Source organism: Balaenoptera physalus (genome assembly GCF_965194825.1).
Source record: "Balaenoptera physalus genome assembly, chromosome: 6".
In the NCBI taxonomy this organism is placed as follows: domain Eukaryota; kingdom Metazoa; phylum Chordata; class Mammalia; order Artiodactyla; family Balaenopteridae; genus Balaenoptera; species Balaenoptera physalus.
Genome location: NC_138885.1, coordinates 16,470,629 through 16,490,150, shown reverse-complemented (window position 1 = coordinate 16,490,150; position 19,522 = coordinate 16,470,629). Strand labels below are relative to the sequence as shown.

At 37.3% G+C, this 19,522-nt stretch overlaps 1 protein-coding gene and 1 long non-coding RNA gene across 2 annotated transcripts in view; one reads left to right on the top strand and one right to left on the bottom strand.

Annotated features, from left to right (window-relative positions):
- DPP10 (dipeptidyl peptidase like 10) overlaps positions 1 to 19,522 on the top strand; it is a 685,907-nt gene that overhangs the window by 277,306 nt on the left and 389,079 nt on the right. The gene's annotated exons all lie outside the window — the stretch shown is intronic.
- Positions 1 to 19,522, bottom strand: part of LOC309662776 — a 191,545-nt gene that overhangs the window by 152,003 nt on the left and 20,020 nt on the right. The window contains exon 2 of the long non-coding RNA XR_014264952.1: positions 5,253 to 5,427. This is a non-coding gene — a long non-coding RNA (uncharacterized lncRNA). The remainder of the gene's footprint in view (positions 1 to 5,252; positions 5,428 to 19,522) is intronic.

Here is a 19,522-nt window from a genome sequence, read left to right as displayed (position 1 = left end):
TTTTCATTTTTTGAATATGTATATAAACAACCTAGGCTGTATTCAGAGGCGTGTGTGTGACCAGAAGGGTAAAAGCAGTATATCTGACAAAGATTTGAAGGAAGTGTTCTGTTGCGGAGGTCTTAAAAAAAGAGGGGGAACACAAGGACTGTGTGATATCTATTTTCAAATACTTAAAAGGAGAGTGCCAAGAGGAAAATGAATGAAATGGATGAATAAACCAGGACCTGCAGTTGGAGGTTAGAAGGCAGTAGATTTGGGTTTGATCTAAGAAAAGATTTTCTAAAGAGCAGATCTGCTCACTGGTGACATTAATTGCTTTAAAAAGCGATGTTTGCTATTTAGCTTTAACTGAATGGCTACAAGACCAGGTCTCAAATATTGGAAAAGTTCTGGAACTAGACAATTCTAAGATCTCTAAAATGTTGCCAGATCTATGGTCAGTTCTTTCTTTTTCTTATTTAGTAATTGAAGGATATGAAACTAATGTGAGACATTGTGAAACATTATGAAACAAACACACCTAAGACACAGCATAATATTTTTATCACTTAATGTAGCACAGGGAAAATGAGATTATTTAACACTGAAAAAATGGATAACAGTAACATTGTGATTTCTCTTCATCTACATAGATTTTTAAAGTCTTTGTCAATCAGAATTTTCAAGTACTTGTGGAATTCAGCTATTTACCAGAAATAGGGTAGACTGAGTAATACAGCAATAACAACAAACAAAGAAAAATTAATACATTCTAGGAGAAACAAATTAGAAAATAGCGCTCCTTTTACAGCGTGTATGAAGAGAAAGCTAAATTGATAATCCCACGTTTTTGCTTTCTACTGAATTTTCTAACTGAAAAGCCTCAGGGCGGTCTTTTTTCAAGAATGGGTTTTAATAAAGACAACGCAATGCCAAGGTCCATGAAATGGTGGATAAGCAAATTGCTCTGTGTTTTACTGCTCACTCCACTGCTGCATTCCTAGTATTTGACAAGTAGGGCTTAAATGGGAGCACTTTTTCTTATCCTTTTTTTTTTTTTCCTTAGGGAGGGCAGTTACTCTGAAAACTTAAATGAAACATTGGAGTAAGGTGGCATAAATTTCCCTCCTCATTTATTAAGATCCAATCTGTTTGCAAACTCTGCCAGGCACATTATATTAGGTTGGTTAAACAGATATTATACTAGCTCTTTAAAAGAATGAAAATCAGACAATATCAAAGTAGAGACACAAAGCTACTATTCATGCCAATGCACTGTAATTCTTCATGAACTAATATCTTGCAAAAGAAAAGGAATCCAGGGATGCTGTAATCAATATTAGACAGTCCGTTCTGACCAGAGATCTAAGGGATCAAGCTAGGCATGATAGACTTTCAGGAGCTTAGAGTACAAATCCATGAATCTCACTAGGTCAATGAGAAACAGACAAATACTAGCCACCTAGGTGTGGGTTCAGGCAACAAGAATAAAGGATGGAGTGAAGGGACCCAGGGTCAGTGACTATAATAGAGTCAGTGGCCCTATCACCACATCATGGAATCGGAGGGCCAACAAAAAATTCCCTGTATTAGGAGGTCAGGATCTAGATTAGGTAACAGAGTACAAATGGACTGCAAAAATGAAGTTTGATTCTGAAGTTATGTAGGGATGATGCTACCAAAACCTTTCTGAGGCCATTGCTTCTTCAGTGGGAATCACAAAAAGCAAATGGCTCTTTACAGCTTTAGGACTGAGATTCTAAAATGATAGAGAAAAATCACAAGTCATTCCTCACTCCTTCATGGGGCTTGGCCTCGCTGTTGGGCTAATCATATTCACTTCTGATCTCTAACACTTTGGTGGTCTAACCAGTTCACTTTCCTGTGTCTGTGACCCAACTTGTCTAAATGCACATACCTCCATTCTACACCCCAGCATTTTCTCTTCACTTCTTGGAGACCTGAGTATAAAAATAGGACAAGAGGGCACTTGTATCTGCCTAAATATTCATGTGAACTACATTTTGAACACTAGCATCCTGAATCTCCATTACTGCAGGATGTCTATAAAGTTGGATTTGGGATTTGATTAGAATAATGGCAGAATTATTGCTAATAAGGCAAATAAGATGTTTTCAAAGCTGAGCAGGAAACCCATCTACTTTATTCTGAGAAAAATCATGTCAATAAGCATACTAATCAAAGCTGTATAAATTACCCATACCCCAAATAGAAAAGCAGACAAGACACCGTTAATAAAAAAAAGGGATTTCAGACAATATAGTCAACACTTATTCTCAGGTTTCTACCCTGAGATTCATTGTTATCTATCAGTTGCCTTTCCTCAGCCAACGTCAAGTCTACGGACAAGTACACTTAATTATGTTAGCTGGAATGTTCAGCTCCATGGCAGCCCTCATCAGTCCCCTGCTCTTTTATATAAGCTACTACAGATTTTGCTAAAATCTGAATGAAAGTAGAGGCAGTTTATTCTAGGAAATAAGGTTTGATTTCCAACAAGAATGATATACATAAATAGAAAGGGTTAGTCTTGCTGGTTTTGCTACTGCCTATCTGAGGGGCTTTAGGCCAGCCTTCACGTCTAATATGGGTCTCAGCTTCCTCATCTGTGACATGAGAGGATTAGGCTTGGTAATGTAGAGGACCGTTCCTTTATGTTGGACTAGAGAATTACTGATGACTAAACAAAATGATTGGCTGACTGAAGTTCAATTTCGTATGTTTGTAATCATTTGAATTACTTTTGAGGGGTCCATGTTTAAAAGGCATATACAAGTGAGCGTGTGTGTGTGTGTGTGTGTGTGTGTGTGTATTTTTGTCAGTGTTTATCAACTGGGGGCAGTTTTGCCCCTCAGTGGACTTTGAACAATGTTTGGTGACAATTTCAAAGGCACAAGATGGGCGTATCACCGTCTTCCAGTTGGGGAAGCCACAAATGCTGCTAAGTATTTTAATGTGCACAGTACAACCCTTCCAAAACAAATGGTAATTCAGTTAAAAATATTAATAGTGTCAAGGTTGAAAAATCTTGCAACTAGTTACGGCCTCGGTTGACAGCATACCCCATATTTCTGGATATTGTGACCAGTCTGGTTGTGGCTTATCATCTAAATTAGACATAGCAGGATCTTTCCCTGCCCTCACTGAGAAAGGGTTTCTCGGTCTTGTCTCAAGTACTAAGGGTTGGAGGCTAAGTTTGTTCCTGTGGTTGAGATTCCACCTTATTATGAGGTTGACAGTCATAATTAGCGAATTCTGTCTGTGTCTTTCTTTTAATTATTAATTTATTCTTTGTGACCTTCCTAATGTACAATTTTTTAAAGGTTTCAAGGTCTATGAAAGAAATGTGTTCTCCATTTTCATGTTATGGCGTTAAATGTATTAATACAATTGATATTATGGATTGCCATTTAGGTTTTCTATACCGTTATAGCCAACTGAAAACCAATAAAGAGATTTTCATTGATTTCTGTAATTTTAATGATTTTCTATATGTAGGCAGAATTGATTTGGCTATTTGTGTGTATGTTGAAAGTTATATATATGCAAAAAACACATCTATAAATAAAAAACCTAAATTTTCTATTTCCACATCATTAATTCCATTAGCAAGATACTGTTTATGTGTAACACACATTTCTTTTTTCCTAATTAAGATTGACATTTACTAAATGTTTTATATCCTCTTGATTTTACTTTAAAAATAGAACTTCAGGCTAACATATGGCTGTACTTCACACTAGATAATACCTGCAGGGCCTCAGAAAATGAATACAGCCAGCATTTTGCTCCTGTTTCCTTTATTAACTCCATTTATTTCTTTATTCCCCTTAAACAAAAGGACTGGTATTTTCAAAGATGAAAGTGAGCTTCTCACTTAACTTTAATAAAGATTTGTCCTTCATGTGTCATTCATATATCATGACTAATGTGTTCCTACCCAAATTCAAATTTTTGCCTTATGCGATTTCATAGGTTTCTGGTGACACGAATTCCAGCCTGGCTCTAATAGTCATTTTACATATCTTTAGATAAACAGCATCTATATACTGTGGCTCACTTTCTTCTTTAATAATCTGGTCATAGTTTTCTGCTCAATTTGCCTCAGAAATGGTGGGTTAATAAATATTAAGGCACTTTGAAAAATATTAATGGCTGTATACATGGGTAATGGTGGTAATATAATTTATACATTAGACAGCAGTAGCAAGAGCAACAAAAACATAAAGTCGACTAGGGCAAATTTAAAAAAAGCTATGATATAAAAAAGTTCCTGGGTAATTTTACATTTAGATCATGATTCATCCGTAATTGGAAATTTGAATAATTACTTCAAAAATCGCTATCACCAAAACTTCTGAAATACAGGCTCACTTCAAGGCCAAGTAAATTATGTCCTTTTTTTGTTAAACAAAGTTGAGTGAACACCTACGACATACCACATATTGAATTATGTCCTGGGAGATACCCGGCTTAATCAAATTGGTTCCTTGTCCTCAAGAAGCACCTTGACAGATGCAATAATAGAATCATATACAGCAGGAGTGGAACACAAGGAAGCATGGATAAGCTCTTCTTGGTAGGAGGGCTCAAGACAAGCTTCACAGTGGAGGGGATGTTTGAACTGGCACTTTATGTGTTTGTACTTGTCTTGGAGAAGGTATAAATATTTGGGGGAAATTTTTACTTTGAAGCTCTGGCCTGTTTTAAAGCGACGGTCTTTGGTAAGCGCTGTAGAAACTATTCATGAAGCAGGACTGCTTTTGCTAGTGCTGACTCTGGAAGAGTGGCATCTGCCAATGCTTTGTGGGCTGCGCGTTTACCTGTATCATCATTATGATCATGCACAATTTGAATAGCTGTACAAAAAGTCTTTAAGAGTTTTCTTGGGATTAGAGATTATGCATATTTAAAACAATTGAAATATTCTCTTTATGTTTAATGGTAAATGAATTATTTTTGTTTTCTAAAGGACTATTTTATTCACCAAGAAAAGATGTTTTATTGTTATATACACACACACACACACACACACACACACACTTTAGTAAATGTATATTCTGTATTTCCCGAAAATATGTAGGAAATTTCAACTATTTTTTCCTTTTCCTTTTTTTTTTTTTTAGAGATGCATTTTTTTTTTTTTTTTTTTTTTTTATGGCTGTGTTGGGTCTTCGTTTCTGTGCAGGGGCTTTCTCTAGTTGTGGCAAGCGGGGGCCACTCTTCATCGCGGTGCCCGGGCCTCTCACTATCACGGCCTCTCTTGTTGCGGAGCACAGGCTCCAGCCGCGCAGGCTCAGTAGTTGTGGCTCACGGGCCCAGTTGCTCCGCGGCATGTGGGATCCTCCCAGACCAGGGCTCGAACCCGCGTCCCCTGCATTGGCAGGCAGATTCTCAACCACTGCGCCACCAGGGAAGCCCCTCCTTTTCCTTTTAAGGTTATCAATAATATGAATAGAAATGTGACACATTTTACCAATTAATGTTTTTTCCTTGTGTTTACTTCTGAACTGTTACACTGTTTGGAAATGTGTACCTTTTATAATTGCATGTTAAAATTCTTTTCCAAGTGCCTGAGTAAATCTGCTATCAACTTCAAAAGTGCAAAGTAATTCTTTTTACTTTATCATAAAAAAATAGAGTGCAGAAAATGATATTTTTAGCAGATAAAAGCTCTTTGAAGATAATTTAAAATAAGGAAACATACTCTGCAAGTATAATATGAAATATCTGGGGCACTGTCTTATTCAGAGTCAAGAATATTGATTGGATTTCAGATTGCAGTCTATTTCTATGGCAGTGCAGCAGAGTGTTTACGAGCTCAGATTCTGACAGTGGATGGACCTACGTTTGAATTCCTGCCATGTCTGTGATTAACTGTGTGCTGGCATGGTGCTTAACTTGCCCATCTTTAGCACGTCCCTCAATATTGTCAGACTAAAAATAATACCTTTTAAAAGGGTTGTTGAGACAATCCAACAAGATAGTGTGTGTGTGTGTGTGTGTGTGTGTGTGCACACTTAGCAGAGTGGCTGGTAAATAAGAAGCACTTGATTAGGGTCAACTCTTATTATTGTATTATTGTTTCATTTTTATTATTATGGATTTGGGCTGAAATAATACATTGTAAAGGTTTCTCATTCTCTTCTCCAGATGTGTACAGATAGCCCTTGTTGGAAATGAATATCCAGGATATTCCTGAAGGGAAGGATATAACAAAATAAAGATGAAATGATGTCCAAGAAGTGTGCAAGGAGGAAGGAGAGTAGTTGCTGCTATTTGAAAAAGCAGAGCCAAATCTTCGTTCACGTGGCTTTCTCTCCCTGAAATGGCCTGCTTCTCTTTTTCTATTGCTAGGTGCTAATTCGTTTTTCATGACTCTTCTCAGGGCCTTTTTCTTGATCAAACCTCTTTTTAACCTTTCATGCTCCTGCACCCTTCCTTCTAGCCCCAGCCTTGTAGAGCTGACCAATCCTCCTCAACCCCACACTCTGCTGTCTCTCTAGTGCATGCCTGGCATGTGCTAGATGGTGACTCGTAACTGGGGGCTTTAGTATATGTATATATTCTCTTAATAGGCTGTAAATCCTTCAGATTTTATTTCTAGATCTCCCGAGCCTAGTAGTTTATAGGAGTTTCATACAATTTTGATGTGTGAATGAATATGATAGATTCTGTGTGTCATGAGAGACGGACAGAAGCTGTCTGATTGCTGTAGCATATCAAGTATCCTTGGGTTAGGAGAGTGGCCTCTATTGGCTGTACTACTGAGATATCTCTGCAATTGGAATCAACTATCAGAAAGTATGTCATGATCACCTGATATGAGCCCAGTGGTCTATTCTGTGGTCTTCAAAACCCAGTGGTATAAATTCATGTGAACGAACTAAAGTGAAACATTCTTCTGAAGGAAATAAATGGACCCTTCTGGGGATGCATCCCTGACTGTAATTTCAGGACCACAGACAGCAATTCAGGGTCGCTTGCTCCATGGGCTTAGAGAGAGAATGGACATTTGTGTGCTATGTTCAGCTACAGACATTGTCACTGCAGCATTTACCTGGGCCCTATGGGATAGGGATGTGGGTGGGGACAGGGAAAGTAATTTGCTCAGTGAAAGCCTTAGGAGTTCTCATGAATTTGAAACTTACAAATGGGTCAAGAAACTTAAGGATAGTTTCACAAAAGACAAATGTGTAGAGCAGGTTGATTTTGACATTGAGAGTAGAGTCATGTTGAGCATCAATAATAGAAAGTTTGTTTTCGTCTTATTTCTCTTCTGTTCCTCTATTACCTCCCTGCCCGCAACAGTCTTCTATCATCACTCCCATCTATGTAGAAGTATGGTTCTTTCTTCTTTCTAAAGCTTACTCATATCTGTTATCAATTTTTTGTTCTTTAATTCCTCTAAATATCCATCCTCACTGTTATCAATAAGCTTTACTCTTCTTAATCCCCTCTCCTTACTCCTTCTACACACTTGGAATGTCCTGCTATTCTTTGACCCTTCTCTCAAGTTTTGCCGTTTTTCTGTTTCTTTACTAAAACAGTACTTAGCGAGTTATTTTACTATTTCAGTCCTCATTGATTGTCAAAACTTGTGTACAAGCTTTCCAGCCTATCCAAGTGATTTCCAAATCCCACTGATCATCAAAAGCATTTAATCCTACAAAGTTTTAGACTACATTCGTGGAGATTAGATTTTGATAGCTCTAAGTTTGTTTCCAAGAATGTCTAACTAGATAAAACACTCCCAGTAATTTTGATGGTCAGCTGGGTTGATGATTAGAAAATACATATATTATATATTTTCTAGTTAACCACTACCCTCATATCTAATACAGTTTAATTATATTTTGGCTCAATTATTTATTTATTTATTTATTTTTTTAACATCTTTATTGGAGTATAATTGCTTTACAACGGTGTGTTAGTTTCTGCTTTATAACAAAGTGAATCAGTTATACATATACATATGTTCCTATATCTCTTCCCTCTTGCGTCTCTCTCCCTCCCACCCTCCCTATCCCACCCCTCTAGGTGGTCACAAAGCACCGCGGCTCAATTATTTAATGTTAATTGGTCATTCCTTCTAAGATCTATTAGAAATTCCTTGAGTATTAAGGCTGTGTATTACATTCTCTCTAACAATAGGTAATAATTAAAGCATTTTTAATTTAGCTAATTTTAAGGAAATAACTCTCAGGGTTTTATTGTTTTACTGTTTATATCTTTAGTGGAAGAAAAAGTGAAATTTCCTAGGACGAGGCACCTGTTTAATGACAGGGGTTTTTGGATGGCGTGAATAAGAGGAAAGCAGCCTCACTGATGGTGTTTTGCATGAGTTAAGGAACATGAGGCTGGGGCAGAAAGTCTCTGAAGTTTTACTTCCAAAAATAATACTTGCTAAGTAATTATCGTAGTACAAAACACAAAAAAATGTTAGAATGCATACACTCATACAAATACACACACACAAACACTCATACAGAGTTAGACCTCTTTTTGCACAGTTCCGCTATGTATGAATTCACTTTCCATGGTTTAGCTAAATAGCATCAGTCCTCCAACACTACGGTTCAAGTTTCAATTACTATGGTGTATTAGCTGTGTGTAATTTGCAAAACATACATTTTACTATGAGCTCATTGGTCCACAAATCACTATGTAAATAAAAGATGTGAATCATGACCAGTTATGTCCCTTCTTAAAAGCTTGTTTGTGATTAGTCAATAAGCATCTCTTATTTAGTTCACAGACAGCAAAGCATATAGTTGCATTGCTCCTTGTCTCAAATTAAGTCCATGTGACATTTTACAAAAAGGAATGACCAAAATAAGAAACTGCCAGCAAAGATAAAAGTGCATCCAACAAATGAAAAGTGATAATGCTGGAAGTGAAATTTGAGTAGAATGTAAATGAAATAGGAATTAACGTGGGAATGTTAATACTGCTGCCATTCAAGAGTCTACATAGGCAGCCAGAGGAACTTAGTGAAGGGGAAACCTATGAACATAAATGAGGAAAGTGCTTTCGACAAAATGGATGAAGATGTCACTCAGGAAGCGATGTGCCCTAAAAAACTTCACATTAAAGGAACTCTCAGAGATATTTCACGACATTTAAGGCACAAAAGAGAAAATGTTAGAAGCAAATCTAAACATAAAAAGGAGTGTGACAATTCTCGAAGGCATAGAAAAGATGCTTTATATCATTAAGTTATATGATGAGAAAAAAAGACAGGCATAGTTTAAAATACTCAATAAATTTCTGACAAGAAACAAAATGTAAGCACTTTAAATTTCAATATTCCTAATGTTTTAGATTACATCATACTAAGTAAATATTAGTTTTACTACTTTTTTTCATTTCCCTATACATTTATAGCCAATGATAAGAGAGTTTTTTTTAACATTTTGAAAACATTTTTCAAGTGCCGTGGAACAATCATAATTTTTCCCATTGATTAAGACCACTTTGCACAATCAATCAAAGCTTTCATGAACATTTTTGCAGTCCCACATACTGTATGAAGAAAGGATTGCCTGGATATTCTTTACATGAAGTGATAGAACTTGCCAGAAAGTAAAGGTAATCCTTTGGACCAGCAAAAAACACATGTGCCAGACTATGTGTGTTAGTAATGATCCTAAACTTTGAGTTTTTATGGGGCAAGGGCATTCTAGACAAATGGACAAATATGAGAAAGGTATCACACCATTGTGGCTTGAGCAAAGGGATTGTTGGTGGTTAGAAAATAGAGGTAACATTTTAAAAGGGATGAGGTTCTAGGGCTCCTTTTATCTAGCAGATGAATCTAATTTTTCTTTAAGTAAAAGCATTTGGACAGATGTTATTGTGAGTGACAGTATCTTTTCGTGTTGTTTTTTGAAACAACTTCAGTAATAGATTAAGGCAAAAAGAATTTTTTCGGACCTATCAACAAAAAGTCTATTGCAGTGCAAAATAACATGAATATACTGGGTGTGGAATGGTGATAAAAATCTGGAATCTCAGTTACTAAGTGATCAACCTAAAGTGACATGGTGAACATATTCTACCTGCCTACCTCTGTGTTCAGTGCTGCATATAAACTAGGTGCAGTGGATAAAATTGATGGTATTTGGTTTAAATTCCTGTCTACAAATTTTGCTGTAAAAGCTTCAGGGTTTGATGTGATTAAATGTTCTTGATCTTGAGACAATATATTCTAAACTGATTATTTTAATTTATTGTTCCAAGATGTAATAAAACTTACATAACTTACATAAGCATTGTTTCAGAATGCTTGGGTGATATAAAGATTAAAACATTGAGATAAGTGCTAGATTGTTGTTCTTACTTAGAAAACACCTGATGTCAGATAATTAATGGATTCTCCACACAGTCATCAGTGCTTGAATATTAAATGTAGTCTATCAACCGCTTTTGAACACCATTTATTGATGCCCATTTAGAGCCTTGGTGTGTTATTGATGTTTGGATACAGCAGAGGACAGATGAGTAGTAAAAAAAAAGACAATTATGACAAATGGAAAAGACATAAACTAAGACTTGGAAAGTTTTAAAAACATGGAAACCTAATTTGTCTGATTAGAAATTGTCTTGTTCTAGTTCTGAAACTTCATTCAGTTTGTGTGTACAACTATGTTTTGAAGTAAGGATTGAGGTTTTATTTCAAAATGACCCGTATTCAATTCAGTTAATACTTTTGCTACCAAAATGATAATTAGTAATACATTCTATTAACAGTCAATACAAAATTTAGGTTTAATGATCTGTAAACTACAGCAGTTTTATAAAGTACAAGATACAATATTTCTGTAAAGGAAGCATAGAGTCTCATTGGTGATTAATCACATGGCTGCATGAAGGTAACTCAGAATATAATTTATTGATAATTATGTATCCTAAAATGCAGAATTTTTAGAATCATAAGAGACTTCAAATGTCATTTAATCCAGCCCCCTACATAATTTCATCTGATGAGTGATTTCCATGGAGAAGATGGTGTTTGAATTGACCCAAAATGATGTCAAGATATTCTCTAACGTTGATTGAGATTCTTTGTGAATTCTTTTTATCTGTTGTGAAGACCAAGCAGCAAACTGAACTCTTTGATTCAGCTGTAGCTCCTTTACAAATATAAACCACCCTTTGATTTGACCACTTAGAGAGGTTTTCAGCTTTAAAGAAGAAATATGTTTTACCAATATCTACACTTTTTAGGGCAGGTTGAAGCTGTGACTCAGTGCTCTACCCACCTATATTTCATGCCCACTTTCTTCTGGAGCTGCTACTTATTTGTCTTTTTTTTTTCTTAATTAATTAATTAATTTTTGGCTGTGTTGGGTCTTTGTTGCTGCGTGTGGGCTTTCTCTAGTTGTGGCGAGCAGGGGCTACTCTTCGTTGCGGTGCGCGGGCTTCTCATTGTGGTGGCTTCTCTTGTTGCAGAGCACGGGCTCTAGGCGCATGGGCTTCAGTAGTTGTGGCTCGTGGGCTCTAGAGTGCAGGCTCAGTAGTTGTGGCACACTGGCTTAGTTGCTCTGCAGCATGTGGGATCTTCCCGGACCAGGACTCGAACCCGTGTCCCCTGCATTGGCAGGTGGATTCTTAACCACTGCACCACCAGGGAAGTCCCTATTTGTAATACACTATTTATTGGTCTAAGTAGCTGGAATCCATCTCAATTCTTCCCTGGAGACTTCAATTCATAATATAGATTTTTAAAAAAAGGTGTTCAGGTTGATAAGCGCAGCTTTAGCATTAAGTTACTGATGACTGCAGTAATCTCAGATAAATGTCTCCATGGTGCTTTTAAAAATGGAAAGTGATGCAGGATAGGAAAGCAGATGGCAACTTAAATATTCATAATTCAGTGTTCCTCTACCTTAATTATGTAGTAAGCAACGGCTTGCACCACAGTGTATGAAACATATTAAGAATATAACTAATATGTTTAAGTTCACTCAGTAGGAAATAGGTGTGAATTTTGAAGGTGATAAATGACTCTCTTGGTGGTATTGTAAAAGCTGTTACTAAAAGATGAACAAGAATGATAGAGCATTTTTGTTGTGTCTAAATTTTCATTCAAACACAATTTATTTTATAACATGTATTTTATTTTATTAAATGTATTTTATGCAGTTCGTAGTGCCAAACAGGAGATATTCATGGACCTCAAGACTAAAAGCCATATTTGTTTTATAGTCTATATTAAAAATAATAAGTCCCTTTATATGACTAGGGGTTCAAATTGAAAAAAAGAAGAGATAGGCCACATTAACAGATGGGATTTCAAATTAAATAAGAACCATGATAAAAAATAGTGGGAATAAGCACATGAAAAGATGCTAAACAACACTAATCAATAGAGAAATGCAAACCAAAACCACAGTGAAATGTCACTTCTCACTCATAAGGATGGCTATTATAAAAAATAAACAAACAAAAAATGGAAAATAACAAATGTTGTCAAGGATGTGGAGAAATTGGAACCTTTATACATTGCTGGTGGGAATGTAAACTGGCATAGCCACTATGGTAGACAGTATGGTGGTTCCTCAAAATATTAAACATAGAATTACCATATGATCCAGAAATTCCACTTCTAGTATATACCCAAAAGAATAGAAAGCAGGGCCTTGAGATACTTGTATACCAATATTCATAGTGGCATTATTCACAGTAGCCAAAATATAGAAACAACTCAAATGTCCATCAGTAGATGAATGGATAAACAAAATGTGGTATAAACATGCCGTGGAATATTATTTAGCCTTAAAAAGGAATGCAATTCTGATACATGTAACAAGATGAATAAAATTTGAAAATATTATGCTCACATTAAGCCAGACACAAAATGACACGTATTGTATGATTTCACTTATAAGAGATATCTAAATCAGTCAAATTCAGAAAGTAGAATAGTAGTTACCAAGTCCTGGGGTGTAGGGAGGAATGGAGAACTATTGTTTAATGGGTACAGAGTTTCAGTTTGGGATGACGAAAAACTTCTAGAGATGAATAGTGGTCATGGTTGCCAACAGTGTGAAAGTACTTAGTGCCACTGGACTGTACACTTAAAAATGGTTAAAATGGGGAAATTGATGTTATGTATATTTTACCACAATAAAAATGATGAAAATATTTTTATTTTGGAAACTATACTCTTCAAAACACAGCTAACAAAAGAATTTGAGAAACTTTTACTACATATGAATAAATGTTTTATTTGGAGTTTAAGGAGTGGAATTCAATTTCTTTGACTCCAGATACCTTTGTCCTTCACCTAGGTGGCAGTTATCAGAAACAAATGAAATTTTTATTAAAATATTATCTGGCTTTCCATAGAGTTGGGAAGAATGATTTTACTAACTTTAAATAAAATATGAATCACAATGCATATATTGAACTGACATTGTTTTTCTCTTACACTGGTTTTCAGAAAGTTCAACAGTACAATATATTCAGCTATATGAGCTCTGTAGAGCTTCATTTATCTGTTTTATTCCTTTCTTCCTTTATAAAAAGGTGTTCCTCTTTAATCTGTATTTTTCTTCTTTTTAATTTAGTGTTAGGAATATTTTATTATTTCACAGTACAATTTCTTATTTTAACTCCAGCAAGAATTTGAGGGAACTGGTAAACCCAAATCCAATAAAGTAAAATGATAAAGCTAGTCACAAGATAAAATTGGAAAGATAATGTAGTGTTAAGAGCCAAAAGTGTAGTTGAATAATTGTGCTGTATGAATCCAGAGACAGGAACACACACTTCCGGCTGGGCTCTTCAGCATGCTGTGATTTATATGACTTAGATTTAGCTGCTTGATGTGGGACTTGAGAGTAGGTAAAGATTTTATTACATGAAGTTGTGAGGGATGAGTTGGAAAAGAATTTTGTGTGTGACCAATATATGTCTATTTGCAATTTGAAGTCAGATGAACTATTATCTCCTTTAGGAAACTTTTCTACTTCTGCCTGTTCATGCTTAGGATAAATGAGTACTACGTTTTTTGAGGATGACCTATAGTTATGTTAGCAGGGTCACTTACCTATGTCATACTCCAGACCTGCAGCGTTCAATACAGTAGCCACTAGCCACATGTGGCTACTGAGCACTTGAAACATGGCTGTTTCTTGGCTTTGAATTTCTGAAATCACACATAGTTAGTATAAATTTAGACTCGAAATTTGTTCAGGAACACAGACCTATTAATTTGATTTATCATGGGACGCTTGTGGATTTTTTTTTTTTAATCCCTCTTAGACCCAGGTCAAGAAAAGCTTATTAGTTTCTTCTTGCTCTGGTAAGTGGAGATTTTTTTTCCACTAGGCTTGCACTCCTGTGAAGTCATAGATTTAATGCAGTAGTCTCAGTTCTGCCCTGTATGGACATCAAAATCCAATTCCTTTATCGTAACTAAGCCCAAAGATCCCGCCCCTACTCATCAGGGCTGTCACCAGTCAGACTGGCTGCCAGCTACTCTAGATTTCTTTTTTTTCTTTCAATCTTATATGCATAGCTGTACTATGGCTGTGACTCTGTGTGTGTGTATGTGTGTATGAGTGTGTGTGTGTGTGTGTACATTTCATCCAGTATTTCTTGGTGTTATTGTGCGAGTGTTTCTGAGTTACCCTAATTCTTGATATTTTTAATAGTATGCAGTGTTCAGTGGAGCATTGCTTAAGATTTGTAAGAGAGAAAGGAGATCAAACTGGTGTTTTAGGAAGATTATTCTGGTTACTCACATGTGAGTATGTGAGTAGATTATAAAAGACAGTAACTCAAGAAACCATTTATTTAATGCCTTTGATAATTACTGAGATATATCAGGTTTTAAATGGAACACAAATCTAAAAGAAACAAATTGATAAATGAAGTCTGTCTTTTTTGAATATATATAGAGTGGTTCCCCCTTGCGACTATATTAAAAACTATTATCACAGACATATTTTTCCTCAAGAGGGTTTCATAAGCGAAAGAAACGTAAGGTGAAAAGAATGAGCATTTTAACACTTGCCAGAATTATCAATGTTTCGTCCCTCATCTATAGAAGAACGGCTGTCTTTAACAGTTATTTAAACCGTGTGCCTTTAGTTTTATCTGAGAATGCATGGTTAGAAAGCTAGGGACAGGCACAGCCGTGTCTGGCGAAGAAGGAAGGGTTTAACAAAGATCAAGCCTATCCATCTGGATTGTAAACTATTTTACTTATTTATCTATTTTTTATTTGCCTTTTTTATTTTATATTCATGCTGATAAAAAGCCTTTTTAAAAAATTTAACATTATGTTCTAGTAAGTCCTTTCTTTGATTTGGGTCTAAGTTATGAGACACATGACTTTCATTAGTACCAATGACTTGTATAATATTTTGTATAATATTGTATAATATTTTAAATTCTTTAATATTTTGAATTCTTCAAGGCTTAAAACTCTTCGAGCAGTTTTGTCAATACTTTCAACCTTCAAGGCAGAAAATCGGTGAGCAGTAGTAAATGCTCCCTCCCAGACTTTTATCTCTTAATGTTAAAAATCTATGCTTAACAAACATTTTGTTGTTGTTGCTCTATAAAGAAAATGGGGTTCAAACTCTTAGACTTTGAAATTTTATAGCAATGATCTAAATACTTAAATTCAAGACTTTTTTATTCACTGGAAATTTAAGTGCCTATTTCGTGAATAAGCAGTAATGAGCTGAGCAGACACTGCCCTTGATCTAATTGAGCTTAGAATCTAGAAGCGAAGATGGATATTACATTTGTGATTAGAGATATGCTATATCTTATGGAAAAAGAAGTGTAAGATTTTATGAGTGGTAAGGTCAAAATGATTTAAGTCAAGATGGTGGTTCTCAAGATGCGGTTCCCAGACAAGCAGTATTAGCAACACCAAGACATTTCTAAGAAATTTAAGTTCTACGGCCCCAACCAAGACCTACTGAGTCAGAAACATTAGGGATGAATCTAGCAATCTGTGTTTTTTTTTTAAAGCAAGCATCTGCCTTTTTTTTTTTTTTTTAATTTATTTATTTATTTTTGGCTGTGTTGGGTCTTTGTTTCTGTGCGAGGGCTTTCTCTAGTTGCGGCAAGCGGGGACCACTCTTCATCGCGGTGCGCGGGCCTCTCACTATTGCGGCCTCTCTCGTTGCGGAGCACAGGCTCCAGACGCGTAGGCTCAGTAGTTGTGGCTTATGGGCCCAGTTGCTCCGCGGCATGTGGGATCTTCCCAGACCAGGGCTCGAACCCGTGTCCCCTGCACTGGCAGGCAGATTCTCAACCACTGCGCCACCAGGGAAGCCCGCTAGTAATCTGTGTTTTTAACAAGTCCTCCAGGTGGTTCTAATAGCTAAAGTTTGAGAACAACTGATCTAGGTCAGGATTTCTCAACGTGGGCACGATTGGTATCTAGGACAGATAATCCTCTGTTGTGTGGGCCTACCTTGTGCATTGTAGTCTGTTTAGCAGCACTCCTGGCCTCTAACTGCTAGATGCCAGTAGCGTCTCCCAGTCCTGTCAACCAAAAATGTCACCAGATATTGTCAAATGTCCCCAAGGGACAAATTCTTGTTGCCAGCTCCCTTCCCCGCATCTCTCCTTCCACACACACCAGATAAGGTTCAAATAACATGCTCAACCCTTTATCCTGTAATTGTATAGTGTGTGGTGAAATGCTCTGAAACAAGTAAAAGGAACTCTACCATGTTTATTCAACATAGGAGTCCTAAATTAATTTGACCTCAAGTCTAAACAGAGAATCTAAGTTCTAGTCACTTGGGTCTCTCAGTTTTTTCTTGCTTTCAGCTTCTTTCTTTTTCTTCACAGTTTTTCCCTCTTCTGCCATCTGTATTTTTCTTCTCCCTCTCTTTTTTAAAGTGGGGAGTTAATAAACACTCGTATAGATTAGTCCTGTTTTGACCTTAAATAGTAACTCATTCTGTTTATGTTCTAAAGTTAGCAATATGATGAATCTCATGTAATTAAAATGGGGTTTATTTTCACATAAATTAGACTGAAGCACCTGCTCTTTCCTAAGACTTTGAACATAAAAAAGCAAAGAAAGCGAAGCGTGCGATTTTCATTTTGTCTTGTATTAATAAAAAACTCAAAATATTCTCACTGATGAATTGTGTTATATAGAATCCTCTGCCAATCATAGATTACTTGGGAATTCATTTATTTTCAAGTCCCTTTTTTTTTTTGTCTTTACTCATCCATTGTATTTCAAAATTTTTCCTAAGCCCTGGTTATGGAATAGGAAGATGTTTCAGTTTCTTATGTCTTTGAAGCAAACTCCAAAGTGTTTTAGTTTTCTGGTTTTCAGATCATAGGAAGTCCTATTTGAGGACAGGTTGCTAGGAGCCAAATAGATAAAAGTAGTTGCAGTGAAAAAGCAGAGATGTCTGCCAGTATAGCAGTAATGCATTTTGATAGGTTCACAAACATGTGTACACTTTCTGAAATAGTTAACAGACCCAGACTGATGGCATGTTTCCACAGGTTAGTTATGCTAGGAGGCCCATAACAGGAGTTAATTCTCAGTAACGTTTGGCTGATACTAACTGATAAGGGTCAGAGAGGGTCAAGGATATTTTATCTCCACTAATAACATTCTTGAGCAGGATGGTAGTAATAAGTTGTATACCAAAAGATGTTGGAAATGACGATTATGATAGTGATCATAAATAATATATAGTTGGAAAAAGTTCAGACAGATATGGATCAAACATAGCATCATCTGGATTTTTTTTCATTTTTAAGAGCTATTTGTTGATGGCAATGCAAAACCATGAAGGGAGGGCAGTGGCCGAGTACCAGCCAGCCCTAACCCCCTGGGGGTCAGGTATAAATTACAAAAATAGAATCACAAATAGAGATGGGGTGGGAGTTGGGAATTTAATAAATTGTGGTCGGCAGGGGTAGGCCCTGCTCACAGTCACACTAGCACCCTGAATTCTCAAAGATGCAGCTTGTAACCATCCGTGATCCCTCAGGCTTACTCACAAAAAGAAAATCTCATGTCCCTAGCTAGTGAATCCAGAGTCAGAAGACAGCTGGAGGGTCAGGGACGGTCAGAAAGGAGACAGAAGGAAATGGTCAGATAAAAATCGGCAGAGAAAAGACAGAGGGGGAGAGGCACTCGGGAAAGAGACAGCCAGAGACGGCTGGAAACAATCAGGAAAAAGAGCTGGAGACAGTCAGATAGAGACAGTCAGAGAAAAGAGAGCCTGAGACAGGCGAACTGAAGTTTCCAGAAGCAGTGCTACCAATTCAACAGCATGCTTGGAGGGCCAGCGTAGCCCAGGCTGAGGTTGGAGAAGCTCTCACACACTCACACCCACCCACATGTAATATATTTATTCATGCATAATGGATGCAGTGCCTCTCCGAAACCAGGAAAGGGATCAATAACTGCAACAGGGGTCTGGGTTCAGGGGGGAGCCTTGGCACCGGGCAGGTAAAATGTTTTCCGTGCAGCAGGGGGCAGTGTAGCCCACCCGCCCCCATGTTAAAGACATCAATTTGCCTTGTAATAAAATTCTCGGGAGGTGAAACACAAGGAAAGGCGGGGTGGGGAAGCCAAAGCCAAGATTCGGGGCTGGGGGAGATGGAGGAGGAGAAGCTGGGATAGTGGAAGCCGAGCCCCTTCGAGTTTGCCAGTCCAAAAATATCAGGGGTTGGGGGTCAAAGCCTCGGCCCTTAAATCTTCTCCACAAGAACGTCAAGCCCCCAGTAACCTCTTCTTGCGCTATTTTTAGAAAGGATGTGGGAGTACCAATGGGAGGGAGAAATTGGCGTCCTGGGCTGGGGAATGGTGACAGACCTTAAAGAAAAAGGCCAGGGCTTGGGGCTGGGAGTCCTGAGGAGAGAGGTCATGCAGATAGATAATTGTCATCTCCTTCCTTGAGTCTGTCACTCCCTTGAGTCTAACTTACGTCGAGGGGAAGAAGGAGGCAGATGGTGGGGAGGCGAGACCAAGGAAAGGCTTTGGGAGGGATTCTGGAAGGATTCTGTCCCACTGGCCTCCACCCGCAGCCTGACCAGCTCCTTTCACAGATATTGTGCCTTTGGTTCCAGACCAGCGCTATTGCAAATGTCACAATACAGTTCACCCCTTAATTCAAAAATACTTTATTGCTAAACAATGCTAACCATCATCTGAGATTTCAGCAAGTCTTAGTAGTAACAGCAAAGGTTAATGATCACATATCACCATAAAAAATACAGTAATAATGAACAATAATCTGAAATACTGGATTACCAAAATGTGACACGGGACACAACGTGAGAAAATGCTCTTGGAAAAATGGCACCGATAGACTTGATCGACACAGGCTTGACACAAAGCTTCAGTTTGTGAAAAACTCAGCATCTGGGAATCACAATAAGGCAATAAAAGAAGGACATCACAGCGCCCCCTGCTGCCTGAATGGGAGAGGCCCAACAAGGAAGGCCTGGAGGGGAGGCTGAAGGAGGGGCAGGAGTAACACTGAATCAGGAGGGAGGGCAGGGGCTG